We start from the raw sequence: 17,604 nt of genomic DNA on the forward strand, positions 1-17,604 counted from the left end.
ACAGTGCCCCCATAATAACAGCGACGTCCACAGTGCCCCCATAATAAGAGCGACGTCCACAGTGCCCCCATAATAAGAGCGACGTCCACAGTGCCCCCATAATAAGAGCGACGTCCACAGTGCCCCCATAATAAGAGCGACGTCCACAGTGCCCCCATAATAACAGCGACGTCCACAGTGCCCCCCTATAAAAACAGCGACGTCCACAGTGCCCCCATAATAACAGCGACGTCCACAGTGCCCCCATAATAAGAGCGACGTCCACAGTGCCCCCATAATAAGAGCGACGTCCACAGTGCCCCCATAATAAGAGCGACGTCCACAGTGCCCCCATAATAAGAGCGACGTCCACAGTGCCCCCATAATAAGAGCGACGTCCACAGTGCCCCCATAATAAGAGCGACGTCCACAGTGCCCCCATAATAAGAGCGACGTCCACAGTGCCCCCATAATAAGAGCGACGTCCACAGTGCCCCTATAATAAGAGCGACGTCCACAGTGCCCCCATAATAACAGCGACGTCCACAGTGCCCCCATAATAACAGCGACGTCCACAGTGCCCCCATAATAACAGCGACGTCCACAGTGCCCCCATAATAACAGCGACGTCCACAGTGCCCCCATAATAAGAGCGACGTCCACAGTGCCCCATAATAAGAGCGACGTCCACAGTGCCCCCATAATAAGAGCGACGTCCACAGTGCCCCCATAATAAGAGCGACGTCCACAGTGCCCCCATAATAAGAGCGACGTCCACAGTGCCCCTATAATAAGAGCGACGTCCACAGTGCCCCCATAATAACAGCGACGTCCACAGTGCCCCCATAATAACAGCGACGTCCACAGTGCCCCCATAATAAGAGCGACGTCCACAGTGCCCCCATAATAAGAGCGACGTCCACAGTGCCCCCATAATAAGAGCGACGTCCACAGTGCCCCCATAATAAGAGCGACGTCCACAGTGCCCCCATAATAACAGCGACGTCCACAGTGCCCCCATAATAACAGCGACGTCCACAGTGCCCCCATAATAAGAGCGACGTCCACAGTGCCCCCATAATAAGAGCGACGTCCACAGTGCCCCTATAATAAGAGCGACGTCCACAGTGCCCCCATAATAAGAGCGACGTCCACAGTGCCCCCATAATAAGAGCGACGTCCACAGTGCCCCCATAATAACAGCGACGTCCACAGTGCCCCCATAATAACAGCGACGTCCACAGTGCCCCCATAATAAGAGCGACGTCCACAGTGCCCCTATAATAACAGCGACGTCCACAGTGCCCCCATAATAAGAGCGATATCCACAGTGCCCCCATAATAACAGCGACATCCACAGTGCCCCCATAATAAGAGCGACGTCCACAGTGCCCCTATAATAACAGCGACGTCCACAGTGCCCCCATAATAAGAGCGATATCCACAGTGCCCCCATAATAACAGCGACATCCACAGTGCCCCCATAATAACAGCGACATCCACAGTGCCCCCATAATAAGAGCGACGTCCACAGTGCCCACATAATAACAACGACATCCACAGTGCCCCCATAATAACAGCGACATCCACAGTGCCCCCATAATAACAGCGACATCCACAGTGCCCCCATAATAACAGCGACATCCACAGTGCCCCCATAATAAGAGCGACGTCCACAGTGCCCCCATAATAAGAGCGACGTCCACAGTGCCCCCATAATAAGAGCGACGTCCACAGTGCCCCCATAATAAGAGCGACGTCCACAGTGCCCCCATAATAAGAGCGACGTCCACAGTGCCCCCATAATAAGAGCGACGTCCACAGTGCCCCCATAATAAGAGCGACGTCCACAGTGCCCCCATAATAAGAGCGACGTCCACAGTGCCCCTATAATAACAGCGACGTCCACAGTGCCCCTATAATAAGAGCGACGTCCACAGTGCCCCCATAATAACAGCGACGTCCACAGTGCCCCCATAATAACAGCGACGTCCACAGTGCCCCCATAATAACAGCAACATCCACAGTGCCCCCATAATAACAGCGACGTCCACAGTACCCCCATAATAAGAGCGACCTCCACAGTACCCCCATAATAAGAGCGACGTCCACAGTGCCCCCATAATAACAGCGACGTCCACAGTGCCCCCATAATAACAGCGACGTCCACAGTGCCCCCATAATAAGAGCGACGTCCACAGTGCCCCCATAATAAGAGCGATATCCACAGTGCCCCTATAATAACAGCGACGTCCACAGTGCCCCCATAATAAGAGCGACGTCCACAGTGCCCCCATAATAAGAGCGACGTCCACAGTGCCCCCATAATAACAGCGACGTCCAGTGCCCCTATAATAACAGCGACGTCCACAGTGCCCCTATAATAAGAGCGACGTCCACAGTGCCCCCATAATAACAGCGACGTCCACAGTGCCCCCATAATAACAGCGACGTCCACAGTGCCCCTATAATAACAGCGACGTCCACAGTGTCCCCATAATAACAGCGACGTCCACAGTGCCCCCATAATAAGAGCGACGTCCACAGTGCCCCCATAATAAGAGCGATATCCACAGTGCCCCTATAATAACAGCGACGTCCACAGTGCCCCCATAATAACAGCGACATCCACAGTGCCCCCATAATAAGAGCGACGTCCACAGTGCCCCCATAATAACAGCGACATCCACAGTGCCCCCATAATAACAGCGACATCCACAGTGCCCCCATAATAAGAGCGACGTCCACAGTGCCCCCATAATAAGAGCGACGTCCACAGTGCCCCCATAATAAGAGCGACGTCCACAGTGCCCCCATAATAAGAGCGACGTCCACAGTGCCCCCATAATAAGAGCGACGTCCACAGTGCCCCCATAATAACAGTGCCCCCATAATAACAGCGACGTCCACAGTGCCCCCATAATAACAGCGACATCCACAGTGCCCCTATAATAAGAGCGACGTCCACAGTGCCCCCATAATAACAGCGACATCCACAGTGCCCCCATAATAACAGCGACATCCACAGTGCCCCCATAATAAGAGCGACGTCCACAGTGCCCCCATAATAAGAGCGACGTCCACAGTGCCCCCATAATAAGAGCGACGTCCACAGTGCCCCCATAATAAGAGCGACGTCCACAGTGCCCCCATAATAACAGCGACGTCCACAGTGCCCCCATAATAACAGCGACATCCACAGTGCCCCTATAATAAGAGCGAAGTCCACAGTGCCCCCATAATAACAGCGACATCCACAGTGCCCCCATAATAACAGCGACATCCACAGTGCCCCCATAATAAGAGCGACGTCCACAGTGCCCCCATAATAAGAGCGACGTCCACAGTGCCCCCATAATAAGAGCGACGTCCACAGTGCCCCTATAATAACAGCGACGTCCACAGTGCCCCTATAATAAGAGCGACGTCCACAGTGCCCCCATAATAACAGCGATATCCACAGTGCCCCCATAAGAGCGACGTCCACAGTGCCCCTATAATAACAGCGACGTCCACAGTGCCCCCATAATAAGAGCGATATCCACAGTGCCCCCATAATAACAGCGACATCCACAGTGCCCCCATAATAAGAGCGACGTCCACAGTGCCCCTATAATAACAGCGACGTCCACAGTGCCCCCATAATAAGAGCGATATCCACAGTGCCCCCATAATAACAGCGACATCCACAGTGCCCCCATAATAACAGCGACATCCACAGTGCCCCCATAATAAGAGCGACGTCCACAGTGCCCCCATAATAACAGCGACATCCACAGTGCCCCCATAATAACAGCGACATCCACAGTGCCCCTATAATAAGAGCGACGTCCACAGTGCCCCCATAATAACAGCGACATCCACAGTGCCCCCATAATAAGAGCGACGTCCACAGTGCCCCCATAATAAGAGCGACGTCCACAGTGCCCCCATAATAAGAGCGACGTCCACAGTGCCCCCATAATAAGAGCGACGTCCACAGTGCCCCCATAATAAGAGCGACGTCCACAGTGCCCCTATAATAACAGCGACGTCCACAGTGCCCCTATAATGAGAGCGACGTCCACAGTGCCCCCATAATAAGAGCGACGTCCACAGTGCCCCCATAATAACAGCGACGTCCACAGTGCCCCCATAATAAGAGCGACGTCCACAGTACCCCCATAATAAGAGCGACGTCCACAGTGCCCCCATAATAACAGCGACGTCCACAGTGCCCCCATAATAACAGCGACGTCCACAGTGCCCCCATAATAAGAGCGACGTCCACAGTGCCCCCATAATAAGAGCGATGTCCACAGTGCCCCCATAATAACAGCGACGTCCACAGTGCCCCCATAATAACAGCGACGTCCACAGTGCCCCCATAATAAGAGCGACGTCCACAGTGCACCCATAATAACAGCGACGTCCACAGTGCTCCCATAATAAGAGCGACGTCCACAGTGCCCCCATAATAAGAGCGACGTCCACAGTGCCCCCATAATAAGAGCGACGTCCACAGTGCCCCCATAATAAGAGCGACGTCCACAGTGCCCCCATAATAAGAGCGACGTCCACAGTGCCCCCATAATAAGAGCGACGTCCACAGTGCCCCCATAATAAGAGCGACGTCCACAGTGCCCCCATAATAACAGCGACGTCCACAGTGCCCCCATAATAACAGCGACATCCACAGTGCCCCCATAATAACAGCGACATCCACAGTGCCCCCATAATAACAGCGACGTCCACAGTGCCCCCATAATAAGAGCGACGTCCACAGTGCCCCCATAATAAGAGCGCCGTCCACAGTGCCCCCATAATAAGAGCGACGTCCACAGTGCCCCCATAATAAGAGCGACGTCCACAGTGCCCCCATAATAAGAGCGACATCCACAGTGCCCCTATAATAACAGCGACGTCCACAGTGCCCCCATAATAACAGCGACATCCACAGTGCCCCCATAATAAGAGCGACGTCCACAGTGCCCCCATAATAACAGCGACATCCACAGTGCCCCCATAATAAGAGCGACGTCCACAGTGCCCCCATAATAAGAGCGACGTCCACAGTGCCCCCATAATAAGAGCGACGTCCACAGTGCCCCCATAATAAGAGCGACGTCCACAGTGCCCCCATAATAAGAGCGACGTCCACAGTGCCCCCATAATAACAGCGACGTCCACAGTGCCCCCATAATAACAGCGACATCCACAGTGCCCCTATAATAAGAGCGACGTCCACAGTGCCCCCATAATAACAGCGACATCCACAGTGCCCCCATAATAACAGCGACATCCACAGTGCCCCCATAATAAGAGCGAAGTCCACAGTGCCCCCATAATAAGAGCGACGTCCACAGTGCCCCCATAATAAGAGCGACGTCCACAGTGCCCCCATAATAAGAGCGACGTCCACAGTGCCCCCATAATAAGAGCGACGTCCACAGTGCCCCCATAATAACAGCGACGTCCACAGTGCCCCCATAATAACAGCGACATCCACAATGCCCCTATAATAAGAGCGAAGTCCACAGTGCCCCCATAATAACAGCGACATCCACAGTGCCCCCATAATAACAGCGACATCCAGTGCCCCCATAATAAGAGCGACGTCCACAGTGCCCCCATAATAACAGCGACGTCCACAGTGCCCCCATAATAAGAGCGACGTCCACAGTGCCCCCATAATAAGAGCGACGTCCACAGTGCCCCCATAATAACAGCGACGTCCACAGTGCCCCCTTAATAAGAGCGACGTCCACAGTGCCCCCATAATAAGAGCGACGTCCACAGTGCCCCCATAATAAGAGCGACGTCCACAGTGCCCCCATAATAAGAGCGACGTCCACAGTGCCCCCATAATAAGAGCGACGTCCACAGTGCCCCCATAATAAGAGCGACGTCCACAGTGCCCCCATAATAAGAGCGACGTCCACAGTGCCCCCATAATAACAGCGACGTCCACAGTGCCCCCATAATAACAGCGACATCCACAGTGCCCCTATAATAAGAGCGAAGTCCACAGTGCCCCCATAATAACAGCGACATCCACAGTGCCCCCATAATAACAGCGACATCCACAGGGCCCCCATAATAAGAGCGACGTCCACAGTGCCCCCATAATAACAGCGACGTCCACAGTGCCCCCATAATAAGAGCGACGTCCACAGTGCCCCCATAATAAGAGCGACGTCCACAGTGCCCCCATAATAACAGCGACGTCCACAGTGCCCCCATAATAAGAGCGACGTCCACAGTGCCCCCATAATAAGAGCGACGTCCACAGTGCCCCCATAATAAGAGCGACGTCCACAGTGCCCCCATAATAAGAGCGACGTCCACAGTGCCCCCATAATAACAGCGACGTCCACAGTGCCCCCATAATAACAGCGACGTCCACAGTGCCCCCATTATAAGAGCGACGTCCACAGTGCCCCCATAATAACAGCGACATCCACAGTGCCCCCATAATAACAGCGACATCCACAGTGCCCCCATAATAACAGCGACGTCCACAGTGCCCCCATAATAACAGCGACGTCCACAGTGCCCCCATAATAAGAGCGACGTCCACAGTGCCCCCATAATAAGAGCGACGTCCACAGTGCCCCCATAATAAGAGCGACGTCCACAGTGCCCCCATAATAACAGCGACATCCACAGTGCCCCCATAATAAGAGCGAAGTCCACAGTGCCCCCATAATAAGAGCGACGTCCACAGTGCCCCCATAATAAGAGCGACGTCCACAGTGCCCCCATAATAACAGCGACGTCCACAGTGCCCCCATAATAACAGCGACGTCCACAGTGCCCCCATAATAAGAGCGACGTCCACAGTGCCCCCATAATAACAGAGACGTCCACAGTGCCCCCATAATAAGAGCGACGTCCACAGTGCCCCCATAATAAGAGCGACGTCCACAGTGCTCCCATAATAACAGCGACGTCCACAGTGCCCCCATAATAACAGCGACGTCCACAGTGCCCCCATAATAACAGCGACGTCCACAGTGCCCCCATAATAACAGCGACGTCCACAGTGCCCCCATAATAACAGCGACGTCCACAGTGCCCCCATAATAAGAGCGACGTCCACAGTGCCCCCATAATAACAGCGACGTCCACAGTGCCCCCATAATAAGAGCGACGTCCACAGTGCCCCCATAATAAGAGCGACGTCCACAGTGCCCCCATAATAAGAGCGACGTCCACAGTGCCCCCATAATAAGAGCGACGTCCACAGTGCCCCCATAATAAGAGCGACGTCCACAGTGCCCCCATAATAAGAGCGACGTCCACAGTGCCCCCATAATAAGAGCGACGTCCACAGTGCCCCCATAATAAGAGCGACGTCCACAGTGCCCCCATAATAAGAGCGACGTCCACAGTGCCCCCATAATAAGAGCGACGTCCACAGTGCCCCCATAATAAGAGCGACGTCCAGAGTGCCCCCATAATAAGAGCGACGTCCACAGTGCCCCCATAATAAGAGCGACGTCCACAGTGCCCCCATAATAACAGCGACGTCCACAGTGCCCCCATAATAACAGCGACGTCCACAGTGCCCCTATAATAACAGCGACGTCCACAGTGCCCCTATAATAACAGCGACGTCCACAGTGTCCCCATAATAACAGCGACGTCCACAGTGCCCCCATAATAAGAGCGACGTCCACAGTGCCCCCATAATAACAGCGACGTCCACAGTGCCCCCATAATAACAGCGACGTCCACAGTGCCCCCATAATAAGAGCGACGTCCACAGTGCCCCCATAATAACAGCGACGTCCACAGTGCCCCTATAATAACAGCGACGTCCACAGTGCCCCTATAATAACAGCGACGTCCACAGTGCCCCCATAATAACAGCGACATCCACAGTGCCCCCATAATAACAGCGACATCCACAGTGCCCCCATAATAACAGCGACATCCACAGTGCCCCCATAATAAGAGCGACATCCACAGTGCCCCTATAATAACAGCGACGTCCACAGTGTCCCCATAATAACAGCGACGTCCACAGTGCCCCATAATAACAGCGACGTCCACAGTGCCCCCATAATAACAGCGACGTCCACAGTGCCCCCATAATAAGAGCGACGTCCACAGTGCCCCCATAATAAGAGCGACGTCCACAGTGCCCCCATAATAACAGCGACGTCAACAGTGCCCCTATAATAACAGCGACGTCAACAGTGCCCCTATAATAACAGCGACGTCCACAGTGCCCCCATAATAACAGCGACATCCACAGTGCCCCCACAATAAGAGCGACGTCCACAGTGCCCCCACAATAAGAGCGACGTCCACAGTGCCCCCATAATAAGAGCGACGTCCACAGTGCCCCCATAATAACAGCGACATCCACAGTGCCCCCATAATAACAGCGACATCCACAGTGCCCCCATAATAACAGCGACGTCAACTGTGCCCCTATAATAACAGCGACGTCCACAGTGCCCCCATAATAACAGCGACGTCCACAGTGCCCCCATAATAACAGCGACGTCCACAGTGCCCCCATAATAAGAGCGACGTCCACAGTGCCCCCATAATAAGAGCGACGTCCACAGTGCCCCCATAATAACAGCGACATCCACAGTGCCCCCATAATAAGAGCGACATCCACAGTGCCCCCATAATAAGAGCGACATCCACAGTGCCCCCATAATAAGAGCGACGTCCACAGTGCCCCCATAATAAGAGCGACGTCCACAGTGCCCCCATAATAAGAGCGACGTCCACAGTGCCCCCATAATAAGAGCGACGTCCACAGTGCCCCCATAATAAGAGCGACGTCCACAGTGCCCCCATAATAAGAGCGACGTCCACAGTGCCCCCATAATAAGAGCGACGTCCACAGTGCCCCCATAATAAGAGCGACGTCCACAGTGCCCCCATAATAACAGCGACGTCCACAGTGCCCCCATAATAAGAGCGACGTCCACAGTGCCCCCATAATAAGAGCGACGTCCACAGTGCCCCCATAATAAGAGCGACGTCCACAGTGCCCCCATAATAAGAGCGACGTCCACAGTGCCCCCATAATAAGAGCGACGTCCACAGTGCCCCCATAATAAGAGCGACGTCCACAGTGCCCCCATAATAAGAGCGACGTCCACAGTGCCCCCATAATAAGAGCGACGTCCACAGTGCCCCCATAATAAGAGCGACGTCCACAGTGCCCCCATAATAAGAGCGACGTCCACAGTGCCCCCATAATAAGAGCGACGTCCACAGTGCCCCCATAATAACAGCGACGTCCACAGTGCCCCCATAATAACAGCGACGTCCACAGTGCCCCTATAATAACAGCGACGTCCACAGTGCCCCTATAATAACAGCGACGTCCACAGTGTCCCCATAATAACAGCGACGTCCACAGTGCCCCCATAATAAGAGCGACGTCCACAGTGCCCCCATAATAACAGCGACATCCACAGTGCCCCCATAATAACAGCGACGTCCACAGTGCCCCCATAATAAGAGCGACGTCCACAGTGCCCCCATAATAACAGCGACGTCCACAGTGCCCCTATAATAACAGCGACGTCCACAGTGCCCCTATAATAACAGCGACGTCCACAGTGCCCCCATAATAACAGCGACGTCCACAGTGCCCCCATAATAAGAGCGACGTCCACAGTGCCCCCATAATAACAGCGACATCCACAGTGCCCCCATAATAATAGCGACATCCACAGTGCCCCCATAATAAGAGCGACATCCACAGTGCCCCCATAATAACAGCGACGTCCACAGTGTCCCCATAATAACAGCGACGTCCACAGTGCCCCATAATAACAGCGACGTCCACAGTGCCCCCATAATAACAGCGACGTCCACAGTGCCCCCATAATAAGAGCGACGTCCACAGTGCCCCCATAATAAGAGCGACGTCCACAGTGCCCCCATAATAAGAGCGACGTCCACAGTGCCCCCATAATAAGAGCGACGTCCACAGTGCCCCCATAATAAGAGCGACGTCCACAGTGCCCCCATAATAACAGCGACGTCCACAGTGCCCCATAATAACAGCGACGTCAACAGTGCCCCCATAATAACAGCGACGTCAACAGTGCCCCTATAATAACAGCGACGTCCACAGTGCCCCCATAATAACAGCGACGTCCACAGTGCCCCCACAATAAGAGCGACGTCCACAGTGCCCCCACAATAAGAGCGACGTCCACAGTGCCCCCATAATAACAGCGACATCCACAGTGCCCCCATAATAACAGCGACATCCACAGTGCCCCCATAATAACAGCGACGTCAACAGTGCCCCTATAATAACAGCGACGTCCACAGTGCCCCCATAATAAGAGCGACGTCCACAGTGCCCCCATAATAAGAGCGACGTCCACAGTGCCCCCATAATAAGAGCGACGTCCACAGTGCCCCCATAATAAGAGCGACGTCCACAGTGCCCCCATAATAACAGCGACGTCCACAGTGCCCCCATAATAACAGCGACGTCCACAGTGCCCCCATAATAACAGCGACGTCCACAGTGCCCCCATAATAAGAGCGACGTCCACAGTGCCCCCATAATAAGAGCGACGTCCACAGTGCCCCCATAATAAGAGCGACGTCCACAGTGCCCCCATAATAAGAGCGACGTCCACAGTGCCCCCATAATAAGAGCGACGTCCACAGTGCCCCCATAATAAGAGCGACGTCCACAGTGCCCCCATAATAAGAGCGACGTCCACAGTGCCCCCATAATAACAGCGACGTCCACAGTGCCCCCATAATAAGAGCGACGTCCACAGTGCCCCCATAATAAGAGCGACGTCCACAGTGCCCCCATAATAACAGCGACGTCCACAGTGCCCCCATAATAACAGCGACGTCCACAGTGCCCCCATAATAAGAGCGACGTCCACAGTGCCCCCATAATAAGAGCGACGTCCACAGTGCCCCCATAATAAGAGCGACGTCCACAGTGCCCCCATAATAAGAGCGACGTCCACAGTGCCCCCATAATAAGAGCGACGTCCACAGTGCCCCCATAATAAGAGCGACGTCCACAGTGCCCCCATAATAAGAGCGACGTCCACAGTGCCCCCATAATAAGAGCGACGTCCACAGTGCCCCCATAATAAGAGCGACGTCCACAGTGCCCCCATAATAAGAGCGACGTCCACAGTGCCCCCATAATAACAGCGACGTCCACAGTGCCCCCATAATAACAGCGACGTCCACAGTGCCCCCATAATAACAGCGACGTCCACAGTGCCCCCATAACAGCGACGTCCACAGTGCCCCCATAATAAGAGCGACGTCCACAGTGCCCCCATAATAAGAGCGACGTCCACAGTGCCCCCATAATAAGAGCGACGTCCACAGTGCCCCCATAATAAGAGCGACGTCCACAGTGCCCCCATAATAAGAGCGACGTCCACAGTGCCCCCATAATAAGAGCGACGTCCACAGTGCCCCCATAATAAGAGCGACGTCCACAGTGCCCCCATAATAACAGCGACATCCACAGTGCCCCCATAATAACAGCGACGTCCACAGTGCCCCCATAATAAGAGCGACGTCCACAGTGCCCCCATAATAAGAGCGACGTCCACAGTGCCCCCATAATAAGAGCGACGTCCACAGTGCCCCCATAATAAGAGCGACGTCCACAGTGCCCCCATAATAACAGCGACATCCACAGTGCCCCCATAATAACAGCGACGTCCACAGTTCCCCCATAATAAGAGCGACGTCCACAGTGCTCCCATAATAACAGCGACGTCCACAGTGCCCCCATAATAACAGCGACGTCCACAGTGCCCCCATAATAACAGCGACGTCCACAGTGCCCCCATAATAACAGCGACGTCCACAGTGCCCCCATAATAAGAGCGACGTCCACAGTGCCCCCATAATAAGAGCGACGTCCACAGTGCCCCCATAATAACAGCGACGTCCACAGTGCCCCCATAATAACAGCGACGTCCACAGTGCCCCCATAATAACAGCGACGTCCACAGTGCCCCCATAATAAGAGCGACGTCCACAGTGCCCCCATAATAACAGCGACGTCCACAGTGCCCCCATAATAAGAGCGACGTCCACAGTGCCCCCATAATAAGAGCGACGTCCACAGTGCCCCCATAATAAGAGCGACGTCCACAGTGCCCCCATAATAAGAGCGACGTACACAGTGCCCCCATAATAAGAGCGACGTCCACAGTGCCCCCATAATAAGAGCGACGTCCACAGTGCCCCCATAATAAGAGCGACGTCCACAGTGCCCCCATAATAAGAGCGACGTCCACAGTGCCCCCATAATAAGAGCGACGTCCACAGTGCCCCCATAATAAGAGCGACGTCCACAGTGCCCCCATAATAAGAGCGACGTCCACAGTGCCCCCATAATAACAGCGACGTCCACAGTGCCCCCATAATAACAGCGACGTCCACAGTGCCCCCATAATAAGAGCGACGTCCACAGTGCCCCCATAATAACAGCGACGTCCACAGTGCCCCCATAATAAGAGCGACGTCCACAGTGCCCCCATAATAAGAGCGACGTCCACAGTGCCCCCATAATAACAGCGACGTCCACAGTGCCCCCATAATAACAGCGACGTCCACAGTTCCCCCATAATAAGAGCGACGTCCACAGTGCTCCCATAATAACAGCGACGTCCACAGTGCCCCCATAATAACAGCGACGTCCACAGTGCCCCCATAATAACAGCGACGTCCACAGTGCCCCCATAATAACAGCGACGTCCACAGTGCCCCCATAATAAGAGCGACGTCCACAGTGCCCCCATAATAAGAGCGACGTCCACAGTGCCCCCATAATAACAGCGACGTCCACAGTGCCCCCATAATAACAGCGACGTCCACAGTGCCCCCATAATAAGAGCGACGTCCACAGTGCCCCCATAATAACAGCGACGTCCACAGTGCCCCCATAATAAGAGCGACGTCCACAGTGCCCCCATAATAAGAGCGACGTCCACAGTGCCCCCATAATAAGAGCGACGTCCACAGTGCCCCCATAATAAGAGCGACGTCCACAGTGCCCCCATAATAAGAGCGACGTCCACAGTGCCCCCATAATAAGAGCGATGTCCACAGTGCCCCCATAATAAGAGCGACGTCCACAGTGCCCCCATAATAAGAGCGACGTCCACAGTGCCCCCATAATAAGAGCGACGTCCACAGTGCCCCCATAATAAGAGCGACGTCCACAGTGCCCCCATAATAACAGCGACGTCCACAGTGCCCCCATTATAAGAGCGACGTCCACAGTGCCCCCATAATAACAGCGACGTCCACAGTGCCCCCATAATAAGAGCGACGTCCACAGTGCCCCCATAATAAGAGCGACGTCCACAGTGCCCCCATAATAACAGCGACGTCCACAGTGCCCCCATAATAACAGCGACGTCAACAGTGCCCCTATAATAACAGCGACGTCAACAGTGCCCCTATAATAACAGCGACGTCCACAGTGCCCCCATAAAAACAGCGACATCCACAGTGCCCCCACAATAAGAGCGACGTCCACAGTGCCCCCACAATAAGAGCGACGTCCACAGTGCCCCCATAATAAGAGCGACATCCACAGTGCCCCCATAATAACAGCGACATCCACAGTGCCCCCATAATAACAGCGACATCCACAGTGCCCCCATAATAACAGCGACGTCAACTGTGCCCCTATAATAACAGCGACGTCCACAGTGCCCCCATAATAACAGCGACGTCCACAGTGCCCCCATAATAACAGCGACGTCCACAGTGCCCCCATAATAAGAGCGACATCCACAGTGCCCCCATAATAAGAGCGACGTCCACAGTGCCCCCATAATAACAGCGACATCCACAGTGCCCCCATAATAACAGCGACATCCACAGTGCCCCCATAATAAGAGCGACATCCACAGTGCCCCCATAATAAGAGCGACGTCCACAGTGCCCCCATAATAAGAGCGACGTCCACAGTGCCCCTATAATAAGAGCGACGTCCACAGTGCCCCCATAATAAGAGCGACGTCCACAGTGCCCCCATAATAAGAGCGACGTCCACAGTGCCCCCATAATAAGAGCGACGTCCACAGTGCCCCCATAATAACAGCGACGTCCACAGTGCCCCCATAATAACAGCGACGTCCACAGTGCCCCCATAATAAGAGCGACGTCCACAGTGCCCCCATAATAAGAGCGACGTCCACAGTGCCCCCATAATAAGAGCGACGTCCACAGTGCCCCCATAATAAGAGCGACGTCCACAGTGCCCCCATAATAAGAGCGACGTCCACAGTGCCCCCATAATAAGAGCGACGTCCACAGTGCCCCCATAATAAGAGCGACGTCCACAGTGCCCCCATAATAAGAGCGACGTCCACAGTGCCCCCATAATAAGAGCGACGTCCACAGTGCCCCCATAATAAGAGCGACGTCCACAGTGCCCCCATAATAAGAGCGACGTCCACAGTGCCCCCATAATAACAGCGACATCCACAGTGCCCCCATAATAAGAGCGACGTCCACAGTGCCCCCATAATAAGAGCGACGTCCACAGTGCCCCCATAATAAGAGCGACGTCCACAGTGCCCCTATAATAAGAGCGACGTCCACAGTGCCCCCATAATAAGAGCGACGTCCACAGTGCCCCCATAATAAGAGCGACGTCCACAGTGCCCCCATAATAAGAGCGACGTCCACAGTGCCCCCATAATAACAGCGACGTCCACAGTGCCCCCATAATAACAGCGACGTCCACAGTGCCCCCATAATAAGAGCGACGTCCACAGTGCCCCTATAATAACAGCGACGTCCACAGTGTCCCCATAATAACAGCGACATCCACAGTGCCCCCATAATAAGAGCGACGTCCACAGTGCCCCCATAATAAGAGCAACGTCCACAGTGCCCCCATAATAAGAGCGACGTCCACAGTGCCCCCATAATAAGAGCGACGTCCACAGTGCCCCCATAATAAGAGCGACGTCCACAGTGCCCCCATAATAAGAGCGACGTCCACAGTGCCCCCATAATAAGAGCGACGTCCACAGTGCCCCCATAATAACAGCGACGTCCACAGTGCCCCCATAATAACAGCGACGTCCACAGTGCCCCTATAATAACAGCGACGTCCACAGTGCCCCCATAATAACAGCGACGTCCACAGTGCCCCCATAATAACAGCGACGTCCACAGTGCCCCTATAATAACAGCGACGTCCACAGTGCCCCTATAATAACAGCGACGTCCACAGTGTCCCCATAATAACAGCGACGTCCACAGTGCCCCCATAATAAGAGCGACGTCCACAGTGCCCCCATAATAACAGCGACATCCACAGTGCCCCCATAATAACAGCGACGTCCACAGTGCCCCCATAATAAGAGCGACGTCCACAGTGCCCCCATAATAACAGCGACATCCACAGTGCCCCTATAATAACAGCGACGTCCACAGTGCCCCTATAATAACAGCGACGTCCACAGTGCCCCCATAATAACAGCGACATCCACAGTGCCCCCATAATAAGAGCGACGTCCACAGTGCCCCCATAATAACAGCGACATCCACAGTGCCCCCATAATAATAGCGACATCCACAGTGCCCCCATAATAAGAGCGACATCCACAGTGCCCCTATAATAACAGCGACGTCCACAGTGTCCCCATAATAACAGCGACGTCCACAGTGCCCCATAATAACAGCGACGTCCACAGTGCCCCCATAATAACAGCGACGTCCACAGTGCCCCCATAATAAGAGCGACGTCCACAGTGCCCCCATAATAAGAGTGACATCCACAGTGCCCCCATAATAAGAGCGACGTCCACAGTGCCCCCATAATAACAGCGACGTCCACAGTGCCCCCATAATAACAGCGACGTCCACAGTGCCCCCATAATAACAGCGACGTCAACAGTGCCCCCATAATAACAGCGACGTCAACAGTGCCCCTATAATAACAGCGACGTCCACAGTGCCCCCATAATAACAGCGACATCCACAGTGCCCCCACAATAAGAGCGACGTCCACAGTGCCCCCACAATAAGAGCGACGTCCACAGTGCCCCCACAATAAGAGCGACATCCACAGTGCCCCCATAATAACAGCGACATCCACAGTGCCCCCATAATAACAGCGACATCCACAGTGCCCCCATAATAACAGCGACGTCAACAGTGCCCCTATAATAACAGCGACGTCCACAGTGCCCCCATAATAACAGCGACGTCCACAGTGCCCCCATAATAAGAGCGACGTCCACAGTGCCCCCATAATAAGAGCGACGTCCACAGTGCCCCCATAATAAGAGCGACGTCCACAGTGCCCCCATAATAACAGCGACATCCACAGTGCCCCCATAATAACAGCGACGTCCACAGTGCCCCCATAATAAGAGCGACGTCCACAGTGCCCCCATAATAAGAGCGACGTCCACAGTGCCCCCATAATAAGAGCGACGTCCACAGTGCCCCCATAATAAGAGCGACGTCCACAGTGCCCCCATAATAAGAGCGACGTCCACAGTGCCCCCATAATAAGAGCGACGTCCACAGTGCCCCCATAATAACAGCGACGTCCACAGTGCCCCCATAATAAGAGCGACGTCCACAGTGCCCCCATAATAACAGCGACGTCCACAGTGCCCCCATAATAACAGCGACGTCCACAGTGCCCCCATAATAACAGCGACGTCCACAGTGCCCCCATAATAAGAGTGACGTCCACAGTGCCCCCATAATAAGAGCGACGTCCACAGTGCCCCCATAATAAGAGCGACGTCCACAGTGCCCCCATAATAAGAGCGACGTCCACAGTGCCCCCATAATAAGAGCGACGTCCACAGTGCCCCCATAATAAGAGCGACGTCCACAGTGCCCCCATAATAAGAGCGACGTCCACAGTGCCCCCATAATAAGAGCGACGTCCACAGTGCCCCCATAATAAGAGCGACGTCCACAGTGCCCCCATAATAAGAGCGACGTCCACAGTGCCCCCATAATAACAGCGACGTCCACAGTGCCCCCATAATAAGAGCGACGTCCACAGTGCCCCCATAACAGCGACGTCCACAGTGCCCCCATAATAAGAGCGACGTCCACAGTGCCCCCATAATAAGAGCGACGTCCACAGTGCCCCCATAATAAGAGCGACGTCCACAGTGCCCCCATAATAAGAGCGACTTCCACAGTGCCCCCATAATAAGAGCGACGTCCACAGTGCCCCCATAATAAGAGCGACGTCCACAGTGCCCCCATAATAAGAGCGACGTCCACAGTGCCCCCATAATAACAGTGACGTCCACAGTTCCCCCATAATAAGAGCGACGTCCACAGTGCTCCCATAATAACAGCGACGTCCACAGTGCCCCCATAATAACAGCGACGTCCACAGTGCCCCCATAATAACAGCGACGTCCACAGTGCCCCCATAATAACAGCGACGTCCACAGTGCCCCCATAATAACAGCGACGTCCACAGTGCCCCCATAATAAGAGCGACGTCCACAGTGCCCCCATAATAAGAGCGACGTCCACAGTGCCCCCATAATAACAGCGACGTCCACAGTGCCCCCATAATAACAGCGACGTCCACAGTGCCCCCATAATAACAGCGACGTCCACAGTGCCCCCATAATAAGAGCGACGTCC

The sequence above is a fragment of the Dendrobates tinctorius genome, unplaced genomic scaffold (assembly GCF_039654945.1).
Source record: "Dendrobates tinctorius isolate UK_male_01 unplaced genomic scaffold, ASM3965494v1 ptg000215l, whole genome shotgun sequence".
NCBI classification, from domain to species: domain Eukaryota; kingdom Metazoa; phylum Chordata; class Amphibia; order Anura; family Dendrobatidae; genus Dendrobates; species Dendrobates tinctorius.